Source organism: Temnothorax nylanderi, unplaced genomic scaffold (assembly GCF_030848795.1).
Source record: "Temnothorax nylanderi isolate EJ_2023f unplaced genomic scaffold, tnyl_v1.0 TNYL_tig0242_pilon, whole genome shotgun sequence".
Taxonomy (NCBI): domain Eukaryota; kingdom Metazoa; phylum Arthropoda; class Insecta; order Hymenoptera; family Formicidae; genus Temnothorax; species Temnothorax nylanderi.
Window position 1 is genome coordinate 256830 of NW_027249304.1, and position 13438 is coordinate 270267.

The 13438-nt window shown below is 34.2% G+C and overlaps 1 long non-coding RNA gene across 1 annotated transcript; it reads right to left on the reverse strand.

Moving 5' to 3' along the window:
- Window positions 1-6286: 6286 nt before the first annotated feature.
- On the reverse strand, window positions 6287-7486 carry LOC139779798 (uncharacterized). The gene is made up of 3 exons (XR_011720006.1): window positions 7415-7486; window positions 6992-7207; window positions 6287-6915 (listed from the first exon to the last, which is right to left on the reverse strand). It is a non-coding gene; the product is annotated as an uncharacterized lncRNA (long non-coding RNA).
- Between the last annotated feature and the right edge of the window lie 5952 nt (window positions 7487-13438).

A 13438-nucleotide genomic window follows, 5' to 3' on the forward strand; every position in this document is an offset into this window, starting at 1 on the left:
ATATATACATATCGTAAAGAACCATATACTAATTTGTCTATAAATACAATAACAAACAAACTTATTTACTTTATTAAATAATATTCTTAACCTCTTTAATAAAAATTTGGCACAAGTAAGGCTCACACAGAAAAATACAGAACGTAAGCAGTATAACTTAAGCAGTAAGCGGATCAGTCAATTCTTTCATCTTTTGCCCATGTTTATTCACTCTCCTATTCTCTTCCTCTTTCCTTCTTTCTTTTAAACTTTTTTTTCCTTCCTTCTTTCGTTATTTCACTCTTTTCTTTTTTTTATCCAAATACTTTAAATCTCATATTATGTCGTAGACCCATCTATGTATAAGATATAACCTTATACAGTATCGTAAAACATTTGTATATGTTGTACACAAAACATGTTATAAGCAATGTTAACAGGTAGGAAACAAATACTTCTCACTGAAAATAAAATATAACACAAAGTATCATTCTTAAAAAATTAAGAATAATAAAAATTATAAAAAAAGTAAAAACGTTTTATAAAACTTATCTGGAAAATAATCTTGAATACATTCAAAAGGAAAAGAGAAATCTTTGTTGACGTAGCAGTAAATGCTAAAATATTTAAATGTTTAAATGCTTGAATACAATGCATGAAAAATGTAACGTTGTATAACAACATGACTTTTAAATGACTTTATACAAACAAATCTTTTTATTTAAATTGATTTTATGTCTCGAAAAGATATAAATACATTTTTAATAATTAATTTAAAGTCTCGAAAAATAAAGGGTATTTCCCATTATAATAGTCGAAATGCCCACACTCCGCTTTTCGAAAAAAACCTATTGGAACTTATTTGTAAACTAAAAAGAATAACTTCTATCATCCTGTCCGCCTCCCCCTCCTCCCTCTCCTTCCTAGGGTGGCTAAAAACCCCTTTTCTTGTACATTAATTTTTTTCTCGAAAACCTCCTGCTAAAAAATCTGTAAAAATTTGAGTATATAAGAGACATACACCAAAATATACCTAAATTTTTTCAGATTTTCTCAAGGTCATCTTCAAGGTAAAAAAAATTTCGAAAAATTTTAAATCATTATAACATTAAAACAAAAAACCATACATCGAATTTTATTTTTTTTAAATACGTATTCTAATTTGTTCTAAATATACCAACCGATTTTTTTAAGTTTCTGTAGGTGCGCCGTCTTCAAAAATGCGAAAAACTGTATTTTTTAGGTTATTTTGCCTTCTATCTCGGGAACGCCAAGGTTGAAATATCTGAAAAAATTTGGGTATAAAGGGGCCATACACCAAAATATACCCAAATTGCTTTAGATTTTTTGAAAGTCATCTTCAAGGTAAAAAAAATTCAAAATAATTCAAAACCGTTATATTTTCAAAGCTAGGAGGGCGGCAACCCCAGATTATTTTGAAAAAGAAAAGTAAAGTAACGATTATTTGTTAAACTTTTGAAAAAAAAGTGGCAGTTTCCAGTTTTTTGCCTTTCTAAACCTTCCCACACAGCAGAAAACTCAACAAATACCTTTCAGAGACCTTCGCAAAGCGTTACAAAAAAGATCCCACAAATGTCTCATATATGTCTTACAATTAGATAGTGAAAATGTCCGCTATTTTGTCACAAAGACCTTTATGAAAGGTTGCATAGACATCTCCTAGAGATTTTGCTACCATCTCTGAGATGTTTTGCAAAACATTTTGAGTACGTTGCATAGAGATATCTGACAATTATTACATACGTTCATATAGTAGGATAAGTAAAATCGTTAGGTAAATGAGAGAACAAACTATGTTAAACCACAAAATAAATTGTATTTGATTGCATAAACATTTTGTTTTCGCATTTACTTACAATCTCATTTATTCCATATTTAAGCCTATCTCTTTAAAGTACTCCCATTTCTCTAAACCCTACATAAAGTTATATGAACTTTTAATTTTATTAGATTTTACCTATGTATATTTTTGATCGATATTTAGTCCCGAATTGAAAGGTCGCTGACCAAGTTAACAAAATATAATTTTATTGTACTTTATTATTTTGTATTTAAATGGAGTTGCAAAATTATTTTTTAAAAAATATAGAAAAAATTTTAAAAATATTTTTAAATGTAGTAAAGTTAAAAAGTTTTGTAGTCTCTTTAAATTGTTTATAATTAATAAATAATTGTTTATAATTAATAAATAATTGTTTATAATAAATACATTTGTCGAACTATGTAGCTATCCGACAATCAATTGCCCTCGTTGCTGCGATAGATTTGCCCTCTGCTACATAGTTCAACAAATGTATTTATTAATTATAAACAATTTAAAGAGACTACAAAACTCTACAAACAAAATACAATTAACTACAAACGAGCTTTTTTTATTTTATAGTATGTTGATGTATCATATGATGTTAGCCGCCGCGACTGACACTTCAAATATTTAATTAAAATATAATTATGGACTAACAAACAAAAATGAATGCACTACAATAATAATCTACAAACGAAATACAATCGATTCCACATCTATTTTTTTAATTTTATGATACATGTCGGCTAGTTTTATGGTCTACAATTAAATAATTAATTATAAATTAATTATAAACTAACAAACGAAAGTAAATGCACTACAATAATCTACAAACGAAATACAATCGATTTCACATTTTTTTAAAAACATGTCACTAATTTTTTTAAAAAAGTGTCAGTCGTCGGCTAACATCATACGAATGAGGCAGGAGCCATTGATTAGAACGGCGTTGATCCCTTTTCAATTCGCATTAGTGCGCAGAGCGGGCAGACAACCGTTCCGAATTACTAAAGCGCTTCATGTGCATTGACAAAACGGAACGATTTCGAAGCGCTATGCAACAGTAATGCAGTCTATGCGTTTCATGCGCAACTCGGAACGAACCCTGAGGTTACGAAGTATCTTTCTGCCCATGGTGAAAGGAAACAAGGTGTGCTCGGTAGAGGGATGCGCAGGACTGGAACAAGCGAGCGCTATGTTGGATATAATAGATATTCTTTATATACGTGACCAATATCATCAATGTCTCCCGCTTGTTCCAACGCACTCATTGGTTATTAGAGAAGGATGCGCAAGAGCACACCTGTTTTCCTTCCACCATGTTTCTGCCTGTGCCTCTATTATTTTGTTCTTTATATTTGTATTGTTTTATATTACTTTTATTATCTCCAGCCAGTACAATATGGAATCAATCTGAAACAAACTTATTTCTAGGCTTTTTCTTTCCTCGTGTCGAAAAGAAAGTTTAGAAAGGCAAAAAACTAGGAACTGCCACTTTTTTTTCAAAAGTTTGACAAATAATCGTTACTTTACTTTTCTTTTTCAAAAAAATCTGGGGTTGCCGCCCTCCTAGCTTTAAAAATATAACGGTTTTGAATTATTTTGAATTTTTTTGACCTTGAAGATGACCTTCAAAAAATCTAAAAAAATTTGGGTATATTTTGGTGTATGGCCCTTTTATACCCAAATTTTTTCAGATATTTCGACCTCGGCGTTCCCGAGATAGAAGGCAAAATAACCTAAAAAATACAGTTTTTCGCATTTTTGAAGACGGCGCACCTACAGAAACTTAAAAAATCGGTATATTTAGAACAAATTAGAATACGTATTTTAAAAAAATAAAATTTGATGTATGGTTTTTTGTTTTAATGTTATAACGATTTAAAATTTTTCGGAATTTTTTTTACCTTGAAGATGACCTTGAGAAAATCTGAAAAAATTTAGGTATATTTTGGTGTATGTCTCCTATATATACTCAAATTTTTACAGATTTTTTTAGCAGGAGGTTTTCGAAAAAAAAATTAATGTACAAGAAAAGGGGTTTTTAGCCACCCTAGGAAGGAGAGGGAGGAGGGGGAGGCGGGCAGGGTAATAGAAGTTATTCTTTTTAGTTTACAAATAAGTTCCAATAGGTTTTTTTCGAAAAGCGAAGTGAGGGCATTTCGACTATTATAATGGGAAATACCCTTTAATAATTAATTGAAAGCTTCAAAAAATGAAAGAGAGAAACTATACATATAACTCATTATATACGAAATTTTTAATATGCCTATTATCTCTTTGATTACAAAGGTAAATTCTCAACTTCTCTCTCTCTCCTCTCCCCCTCTCTCCCCCTCTCTTCCCCTCTCTTTGTCTGTGTCTTCTACTTTTTCCCTCTCTTGTTCGTCATCTTTAACTTTGTCAAACACATCTAATCACGGAGAAAAAAAATTATGAAGAAACACGCTATCACAATATTAATCGTCGACGAGTTACGTACAATATAAGTTTAATTATTATTTGAAGGCATACCTCCTTCTCTCTTTCTCTTTCTCTGTTTCCTTCTTTTTCTTTTTTTCTCCTTATCTTTTTCTTTCTCTGTCTACTTCTTCTCCTCTTGTTAATCATTTTTAACTTTGTAATATCACGCTATTATCATCTTCATCGTAGACGAATTATGCATAATATAAGTCTAATTATTATTTTAAGGTTTGCCTCTCTTTTCCTCTCTCTCTCTCTCTCTCTCTCTCTCTCTCTCTCTCTCTCTCTCTCTCTCTCTCTCTCTCTCTCTCTCTCTCTCTCTCTCTCTCTCTCTCTCTCTCTCTCTCTCTCTCTCTCTCTCTCTCTCTCTCTTAAAATTATTGTTTATGTATGCTAGTTCTTACAGATATTTTTATGTCGTTATCTTGCCATTTTGTATCTTTGCCCTTCAGCCTATGCTTGGGCATATTAAATATATATCAAATCAAATATCTCTTTCTTTTTCTTCTTCTTCTTCTTTTCCTTTCTCTCTGTCCCTCTCGACTTTTCTTCTTTTTCTCTTATTTGTCATCCTCAACTTTGTCATATCTAATTACAGAGAACAAAAAAATTACTAACACACAATTACTAACACAATTACTATCACCATCTTTATATCGTCGACGATTTACGCACAATATAAGTTTAATTATTTTTTTAAAACTTACTTTCTTCTGTTTTCCTCCATCTTTCTCTCTTTTTTTCTTTGTCTCCTTCTTTTTCTCTTGTTCATCATCTTTAACTTTGTAATATCTAATCACAAAGAAAAAATTACGAACGAACGCTCTATCATCAACTTCATCATAGACGTGTTACGTATAATATAAGTTCAATTATTATTTTAAGGCTTACCTCTCACTTTTTCTCCCTGTCTACTTCTCTTTCTTTCTCTTTTTTGACACTTTTCAATTTGCACACACTGTCTGCACTGAGCGCACACGTGCGTATATATGCTGTCTCTTTTCAATATTCTCAAACGTCATCAGGTTTCAAGATTGCCGGCCATGCATATATTTCTCTCTCTTTATACGTATCTTTATATAACCTTATATAGTAGTAATTTTACTACTGTTGTATGCACAAAACATTTGTACACAAAACACATTGTTAGCAACATTTATGAAAACCGTTAATAACTGAAATAAGAAGATAACACAAAGTATCTTATGTAAAATAATAAAATACTAAAAATTATAATAAAAACATTATATAGAATTTATCTAAAACTTATCTGAAATTTTTCGATGACAACCGTTAACAGACGCGCGCTGCGCGCGCGTTATTTAGCTTTTTAAATTTTATACTTTTTATTATAACTTAACTTTTAACTACTATTATTTGATTTTTACTACGTTACACTATTATACTCACACGACAATACGCTAACGTTCAAACTGTCAAAACACACTCCGCGATGACAGTCCCTCACGGGATGAAGCAAGCTACGGCGCGGCAATCAATCGAGATAACCAATCAGCATCGCGGTAAAAAGGCAACAATAAATTCGACTATCGACTTAACACGCCTTTTTTAAGAGTGGATAAGATAAGAAAAAACCGGTACAACTAACTTCAGGTCATTACGAAAAAACCAAGCAATTTAAATCACTGTGATTTAGTTTTACTTTTTGTTTCATTCATTTACATTTTAGTTTATTTTTCATGTATTAGGTTTTCAAACTATTTAGTTCTATGGTTTTTTTTCAAATTTATTACAGAGTTATGTATTTTGTTATGTATTATTTATTATTTTGGAGTTTATTACTCATTGTTGAATAGCTCTTAAGTATATATTAATGCGACTGGTATTACTTTCTGCATTTCGAGAAAACATGAGATAACGTTTAATCTTATTTATAGTTTATTTGTCATTTTTATTTTCGGTTTCTGGTCATAGCATTTGATTTTTAAGGTTTCTCGAACATGCTTTTTCTCAATTATTCACTTTGAACAAATAATCATTTTATTTTTTCAAAGTCAATAATATAATTATACAAATTTATTAATTGTTCACAATTATACAATTTATACATTGTAACAACCCTTCTTATGTAAAAATAACATGTGTATTCATTGCTGTTTGGAAATATGTGAAATAAAAATGTATTTCATGGTATACATATTAACTAATTCGTTCTTCTTTTGCGCATTCCCTTATTTATTTATCATAATGACACTTCTACATTATTTCCGACTCATATAGGCCGTGTTCCGATATACACTATACCAGTATTGAAAATCTATAATTTACATACAACGTAAATTATAGATTTTCAGTACTTGGCAGTGTATATCGGATCACGGGCTATGGATATAGAGTCGAATAGACATAGAATCTATAACGCGTAGTACCAGGGCCAAGCCACTTGGAGCGTGTCGATCGCGTGTTTCCACCGACTAACAAAGAGCTTGCGCTTCTCTTTAGTATATGTTCTGAGGCAGAGAGTTATTAGACATGGCGGCAGCCACACGCACGCGGAATTTTGTAAAGAAATAGTTATCGCAGTAAAACCATTGTAAAATAGTCAAATAGTGTTCCTAACATTATTCATCCCCTCGCCAACAATCGTATAACGGTGGCCTATAGTTCATCTTCGTCTAATCTGTTCACTGTAAAAAAAGTTTGATTATAATACTGCATTTCATATAATATATGTACAAATTGATACATGTAAGAAGTGTATACCAATAGTAGCTACATTATTTTTGTAAAGGGTTGGGATCGTCCCTACAAAACGCCTTGCAACCCCGAGGGGAGTCAATAAATATATCTAGTAGCTACATTATTTTCGTCAATGCTCAAAGCGTACTTATTTTCATCATATTCTTTAAAACATTCATGTTGTAATATATTTTGGCATTGATGTGCCATGAGCCAACCACAATATCCACATTTAATTTGCTGTAAACAAAGATAATTATGTTAACAAATTAAGAACCAAATAATATAACCTATAACACACATCAAACAAAATAAGAAAACCAACATAGAACAAATAAATATAGAAATAAATAAAGAAAAGTATAAGAGAGAAAATAAAACAGCTGTTTACATATTTTTGTAATAAACTCTAAACTAAAGAATAATAATATCTAAAGAATAACTTACAGGTGCCTCCATGTCGCCTCTACCGCTGAGTACCACACAAAAGTCGCGCAAGCCGCAAACTCGCGTAATACGCAACTTTTTAAAACAAGCGTTAACAGAAAACGCGTAACGTCTCTGATTGGTTACGCGATATGCGGAAAATATCAGTCCATGTAACCGCACACTAAGAAGCGCGAATATGCGTAACCGAAAATGCGAAACGCTTCTAATTGGTTACGCGATACGCGTAAGCCGTGATCAGACTACGGATTGGGATTGAGATTGGATTGAAATTTAATCAATCAGAATAAAGAAAACTAACTATCCGCAGCAGGTCTCCAAGGTAAAGAGCCTCTAGTCGATAGACTAATGTAGGTAAGGGAAGTCGGCAAATTGGATCCGTAACTTTGGAATAAGGATTGGCTTTGAGGAGCGGGGCGTGTCGGGCTTGGTCGGGAAGCGGGTTTGGCTGACGTGCCGAGCCTGGGCGAGGTGAACCGATCGGCGTTCTCGCGCCGGTCCCGGGGATCCGAGCTCGGTCCCGTGCCTTGGCCTCCCGCGGATCTTCCTTGCTGCGAGGCTTCCGTGGCGGCGCGAGCCGACGCGTCGTGGTCGTCCTCTTCGGCCGCCATTCAACGCTCAGCTCAGAACTGGCACTGACTAGGGGAATCCGACTGTATAATTAAAACAAAGCATTGCGATGGCCCTCGCGGGTGTTGACGCAATGTGATTTCTGCCCAGTGCTCTGAATGTCAACGTGAAGAAATTCAAGCAAGCGCGGGTAAACGGCGGGAGTAACTATGACTCTCTTAAGGTCATGCACGGAGGGAGAATCCTACGGCATAACGACCTTTGCCGTCGAGTAGGTGGCTTCCTACAGCAGAAAGGATGGCATGTCGATGCGGAGTTAGCCTATTCGACCTCTGCCGGCCTGAGGCGGCCCGACCTGACCATTGTTAAGGGTGATGAGGCAGTGGTCGTTGACGCGCAGGTAGTATCCAGTGAAACTGCGTTGGAGGTGTCGCATGACCGCAAGGTGGAGAAGTACCGATCTTGTGATGATCTGGTGGACCGGGTGGCGGAACGCACAGGAGTGCCGCGTAATAATGTCCGTTTCACCGCTATTACGATCTCATGGCGAGGTGTCTGGAGCCCTAGGAGCGGGGGTGAGCTGCGTAGTTTGGGCCTAACACCTGCCCAGCTGCGTACGCTTACGACTCGGGTCCTCTGGGGCTCATGGCTAAATTGGAAACGATTTAACGGCATAACAACCCGTTATATGCCGGGGCGGAACATTACCGCGATTAGTGGTGCACATCGGAATGGCACGTAGAGTTGGGTGCCTCCGCATCAGCGGACGAGTAGTAAGAATGTGTGTGTGCATGAGTAGTAGAGTGAGAGTTGCTAGACAGCTCCTTTCAAGCACTTCCAGGGTGTCGGCTGCAACACCGACAGCAAACCACCTTGCAATATCGTTGCAGGTTTGAAATGACTGTCCATATTGCAGTCGTTTTGCCTTTAACGAAACAAATAGCCAAATGCCTCGTCATCTAATTAGTGACGCGCATGAATGGATTAACGAGATTCCCACTGTCCCTATCTACTATCTAGCGAAACCACTGCCAAGGGAACGGGCTTGGAAAAATTAGCGGGGAAAGAAGACCCTGTTGAGCTTGACTCTAGTCTGGCACTGAAAGAAGACCAAGTATGGTCGAAACGTAAACTAATTCGATTGTACTATTGTATTTTGAATATATAAATGTTAACACCTATTTTTGCTCGAAATTTGGCCATTGTTATTTGTTTAGCTGTTTGCTTCATCGAGCGTATTTATTTCGTTTTTTGTTAAAGAAAACTAACTTCAAGTTTAGTGAACTTTGCTCTAATTGGTCAAATTTCAATCCAATCTCAATCCCAATCCGTAGTCTGATCACGGCTTTATTACGCGGAAAATATCAGCCCATGTAACCGCACCCTTAGGTTGGAGTCACATGGCATGTATTTTCCGCGTAACGCGTATCGCGTAACCAATCAGAGACATTCCGCGTTTACTGTTACGCGGAATTGAATGTCCTTAGTTCACATGGGCCATTTTTTCCGCGTAACGCGTATCGCGTAACCAATAAATTACGACGTTTGACATTTCTGTTGGAACATTCTAAATTCTAAAAGAATGAACGATCTGATTGGTTACGCGATACGCGTTACGCGGAAAAAATGGCTCATGTGAACTAAGGACATTCAATTCCGCGTAACAGAAAACGCGGAATGTCTCTGATTGGTTACGCGATACACGTTACGCGGAAAATATCAGCCCATGTAACCGCACCCTAACGCGTAACCGCGTAACCAATTAGAAGCGTTTTGCATTTTTTGTTACGCATATTCGCGCTTCTGATTGGTTACGCGATACGCGTTACGCGGAAAATATTAGTTCATGTGACCGCACCCTTACGCGAGTTTGCGGCTTGCGCGACTTTTGTATTAGCCCAGTCAAATTAAGATTTTTGGATGAAAAAATTGCCGGCAAGCTGGAAATTGGTATACAGGTTCATTTTAGTGTTCTTTTAAACATACTAAAAGTCCCCATACATAGAGCGTGAGCCGGCTGCGCCATCTTGAAAAAAAAAGTACAAAAATGGGTTTTTTGCGAATAACTCGGAAATTATTAGTTTCACGGGAAAGAACATTCAGAGCGAAAATGTAGCTGATAAAATTCCTCGCAATTTGGTTTTTTGTAGAACTTCGTACGACCGTTAGTTCCCGAGATAGATTTTTTTGAAGCATCGGGCAAATGAGGAAAGAGCTGTTTCTTCGAGCGTTTTTTCAAAATATCTGTTCTGGCTGCCCGAAAGTAAAAAATGCATACAATGAAAGTGAAAGAGAATTAAATTACCTACAAAATGCATTATTTATGTTATACCGCGCGACTAATATTTTTGGAAATATTACGGTTTAAATGAAATTTTGACTTTTGGAAATTATGAGAATAAATATTTCCTCGCAATATAAGTCGGAAATGGGTAGTCCTACGTAAAAAATTGTTAAAATCAAATAGAAAGGTTATTAAATTTTCATTATTTTGGTTTTTGACCGATTTGCATACGACTAATAGTATTTTTGATATCCGTAAAAGAAACGGTTTTTAGGTACACTTCTCAAAATGGCGGACTTCCGAGTTATCTTTTTTAAAAAAATACACATGTTTCTTGAAGTTTATTAAATTATCTTTAAAATGATTTTTTATTTGACCTTCTGTGATAAATACTTCTAGAGATATAGCCTTTTAAATATTTGTTTATGTTAAAAATTTCTTAATAATTTATAGTTTTTTTTTACAAAACATGACATAAAAATACTTTAGAAAAAATAATATCGACATTTTTCCCTTACGGAAAGAAACTACAGCGGATTACAGAAAATTATATTACAGGAACTACATAAAAGTATTACACAAAATTACAGACTGAAGTATTGTAATATACTGTAATATTTTCGTACTATACGCTCGGATTACAGGAAAATATTACAGGATTACAGGACTACAAGATTGCAGTCCTCTTAATACTAGAGGACACTGATTTCCGATATTCACCCGGCATAAAAAAAATTATTTTTTCCTTAGTTTTATTACTTTTTTATAACTAAATTTGTTTCTTAAGATGCAGTCTATGATTATAAATATTTTCTTGTATTTGAAAAACACACTCACCTTGGTGGGATTCGAACTCGGGACCTCGGGACCTCTGGATCGTGAGCCAACTGCCTTACGTGGTAGACTACTTCTTAATTTGATGTAAGTGTTATATATAGTCTACATATGTCATAACCAGCACAAATATATAATTTTTCAAAAATCATCTTAAGAAACAAATTCAGTTTAAAAAGAGTAATAAAATTTTAAATTGGATATATGATATAATATTTCTTAAAGTCGGGTGAATGTCAGAAACCAGTGCCGGCTCATTATGAAATTACTTATAAAATATGAAATTAAAAAATAATAAAATGTGGTTAAAAAGTGATACATTAAATCTAATAAATTTCAAACAATATTTATAGAAATAATTTATATATATACAGCTGCATTGAAGTAAAAGTATACTATATATGGAGGTGGAGGGGTAAAAACCACAGTGGTGTAACTCAAATTTTTAAAAATATTTTCTCGTGTGCATAGATGCAATCTGTACAATATATAAATTGCATCTATGCACACGAGAAAATATTTTTAAAAATTTGACTTACACCACTGTGGTTTTTACCCCTCCATATATGATAAGACTCGCTATTTCAAATTTAATGGATTACTGGTAGCATTACGTTTAATACACATGTGTAGTAGTGTATTACACATTTTGTAGATTACATGTGTAGTCTACTACACAAGTCACTTACCACACGTGTAGTATATTACACATATAATGGATTACACGAGTAGTCTACTACACAAGTCACTTACCACACGTGTAGTATATTACATATATAGTGGATTACACGTGTAGTGGATTTCACCCTTCATGATTAGACGTGTATTCCATATTACAGGGATTTCACGCACTAAGTAATTACAGCGTGTAATAACTACAGATTATTGTGTTCCTTTCTGTGATAACTACAGGTGGTCCTGTAGTAACTACACAAGTGTAATATTTACTGGCTGTAGTTTCTTTCCGTAAGGGTTTCAAAAGTTTATATGCATATGTATGTGATCCTGCAGTGGAACCGGTTTTGAAATGAAAGTTTTTAAAGAATTGTCATTTCAATTATGCCTTTCTTAAGAGTTTTCGTAAAAAAATGGGGTTTGCCTCTTTTTTGTAATTTTCTCAGTTTCTATGAGAGATACGTACAAAATGCTTCAGACCAAATTTGAAGCTTATAAAATTTCCTGAAAAACAGTATATTCGGCATTAATATGTGACCAACAATTATACCAACAACAGATGCTAGAATAATGTTGCTCTTTTTTCCTCAGTTTACCGTAATTTTTAATGATTTAAATATTGTCGAAAAAATTTATTTCGAAATTTTTGCGGTCGGCGTAAGTTTCAAATCTCATTATACATGATGTAAGCTTCCCGTTGGTCTTTGGGTTAAATTTTTAAGACGGGTAGTATTCGAGATATAGGGTGTCGAAAGTGGCCGCAACAAATTTTTGTTTTATTTCATATGCAGAGGCGAGCACACAGTGCAAGTAAGGGATGCATATTTATTGTTGATATACTAATAATTAAACCAATAAAAACATAAAAAACTGCGTACATAACCTAAAATAAAATTCATAAAGAAATATTAATGTCAAAACGTAAATATAATAAAATACAATAATAATAATAATAATAATAATAAATAATAATAATCCTAAAAAAATAATACAATAACTATTATTACATATTATATAAATATTATGTATGATGTAATATGTGTGCGTGCGGGGGAAGCTTACTTTCATTGTACTACACAAGCGCATACGCATGCTATTTCTGTAGTTGAAGATCCATCTACAGCATCCACCTCAAATCCAGCAACTAGTATTTTACCTGAGCCTATTGTAATACCTGAGCCAGCTGAGTTACTCAAACCGGCTTCATCTAATTCTGAAGGACATTGTGTGCAGCTACATTGTGTGACCCTAACGATGATGATTAGGACGATTAAGGGACAGTAAAATACTTTTAAATGAATAATTATTGATAATTAACTTATTATTCACAAAAAAAACAAATCAGTTCACATAGATATCTCACTCGCTCTAAAACGCGTGCATAGTACCCTCGCGCTCATACTCACGGCTGAATGTTTTTGGTGTCTGGGGGGGATGTTTGGCCCTTACGATTTGTCTGGCTAAGCACATATAGTTTTGAAATAGTCCCCTAAGTAACATATATAAAAATCAAGCGTCAGAATGTAAGTAAAGTTCATTTTTTTTATTGGGAGCTTTAAAGCGTCTGGCGGAAGTTATGGCCGGCGGAAAGTGTCTGGCAGTGTTGAATATTATTTTGTAATAATATTTTATAAAGTATATATAAAAATCAGCCGTCAGAA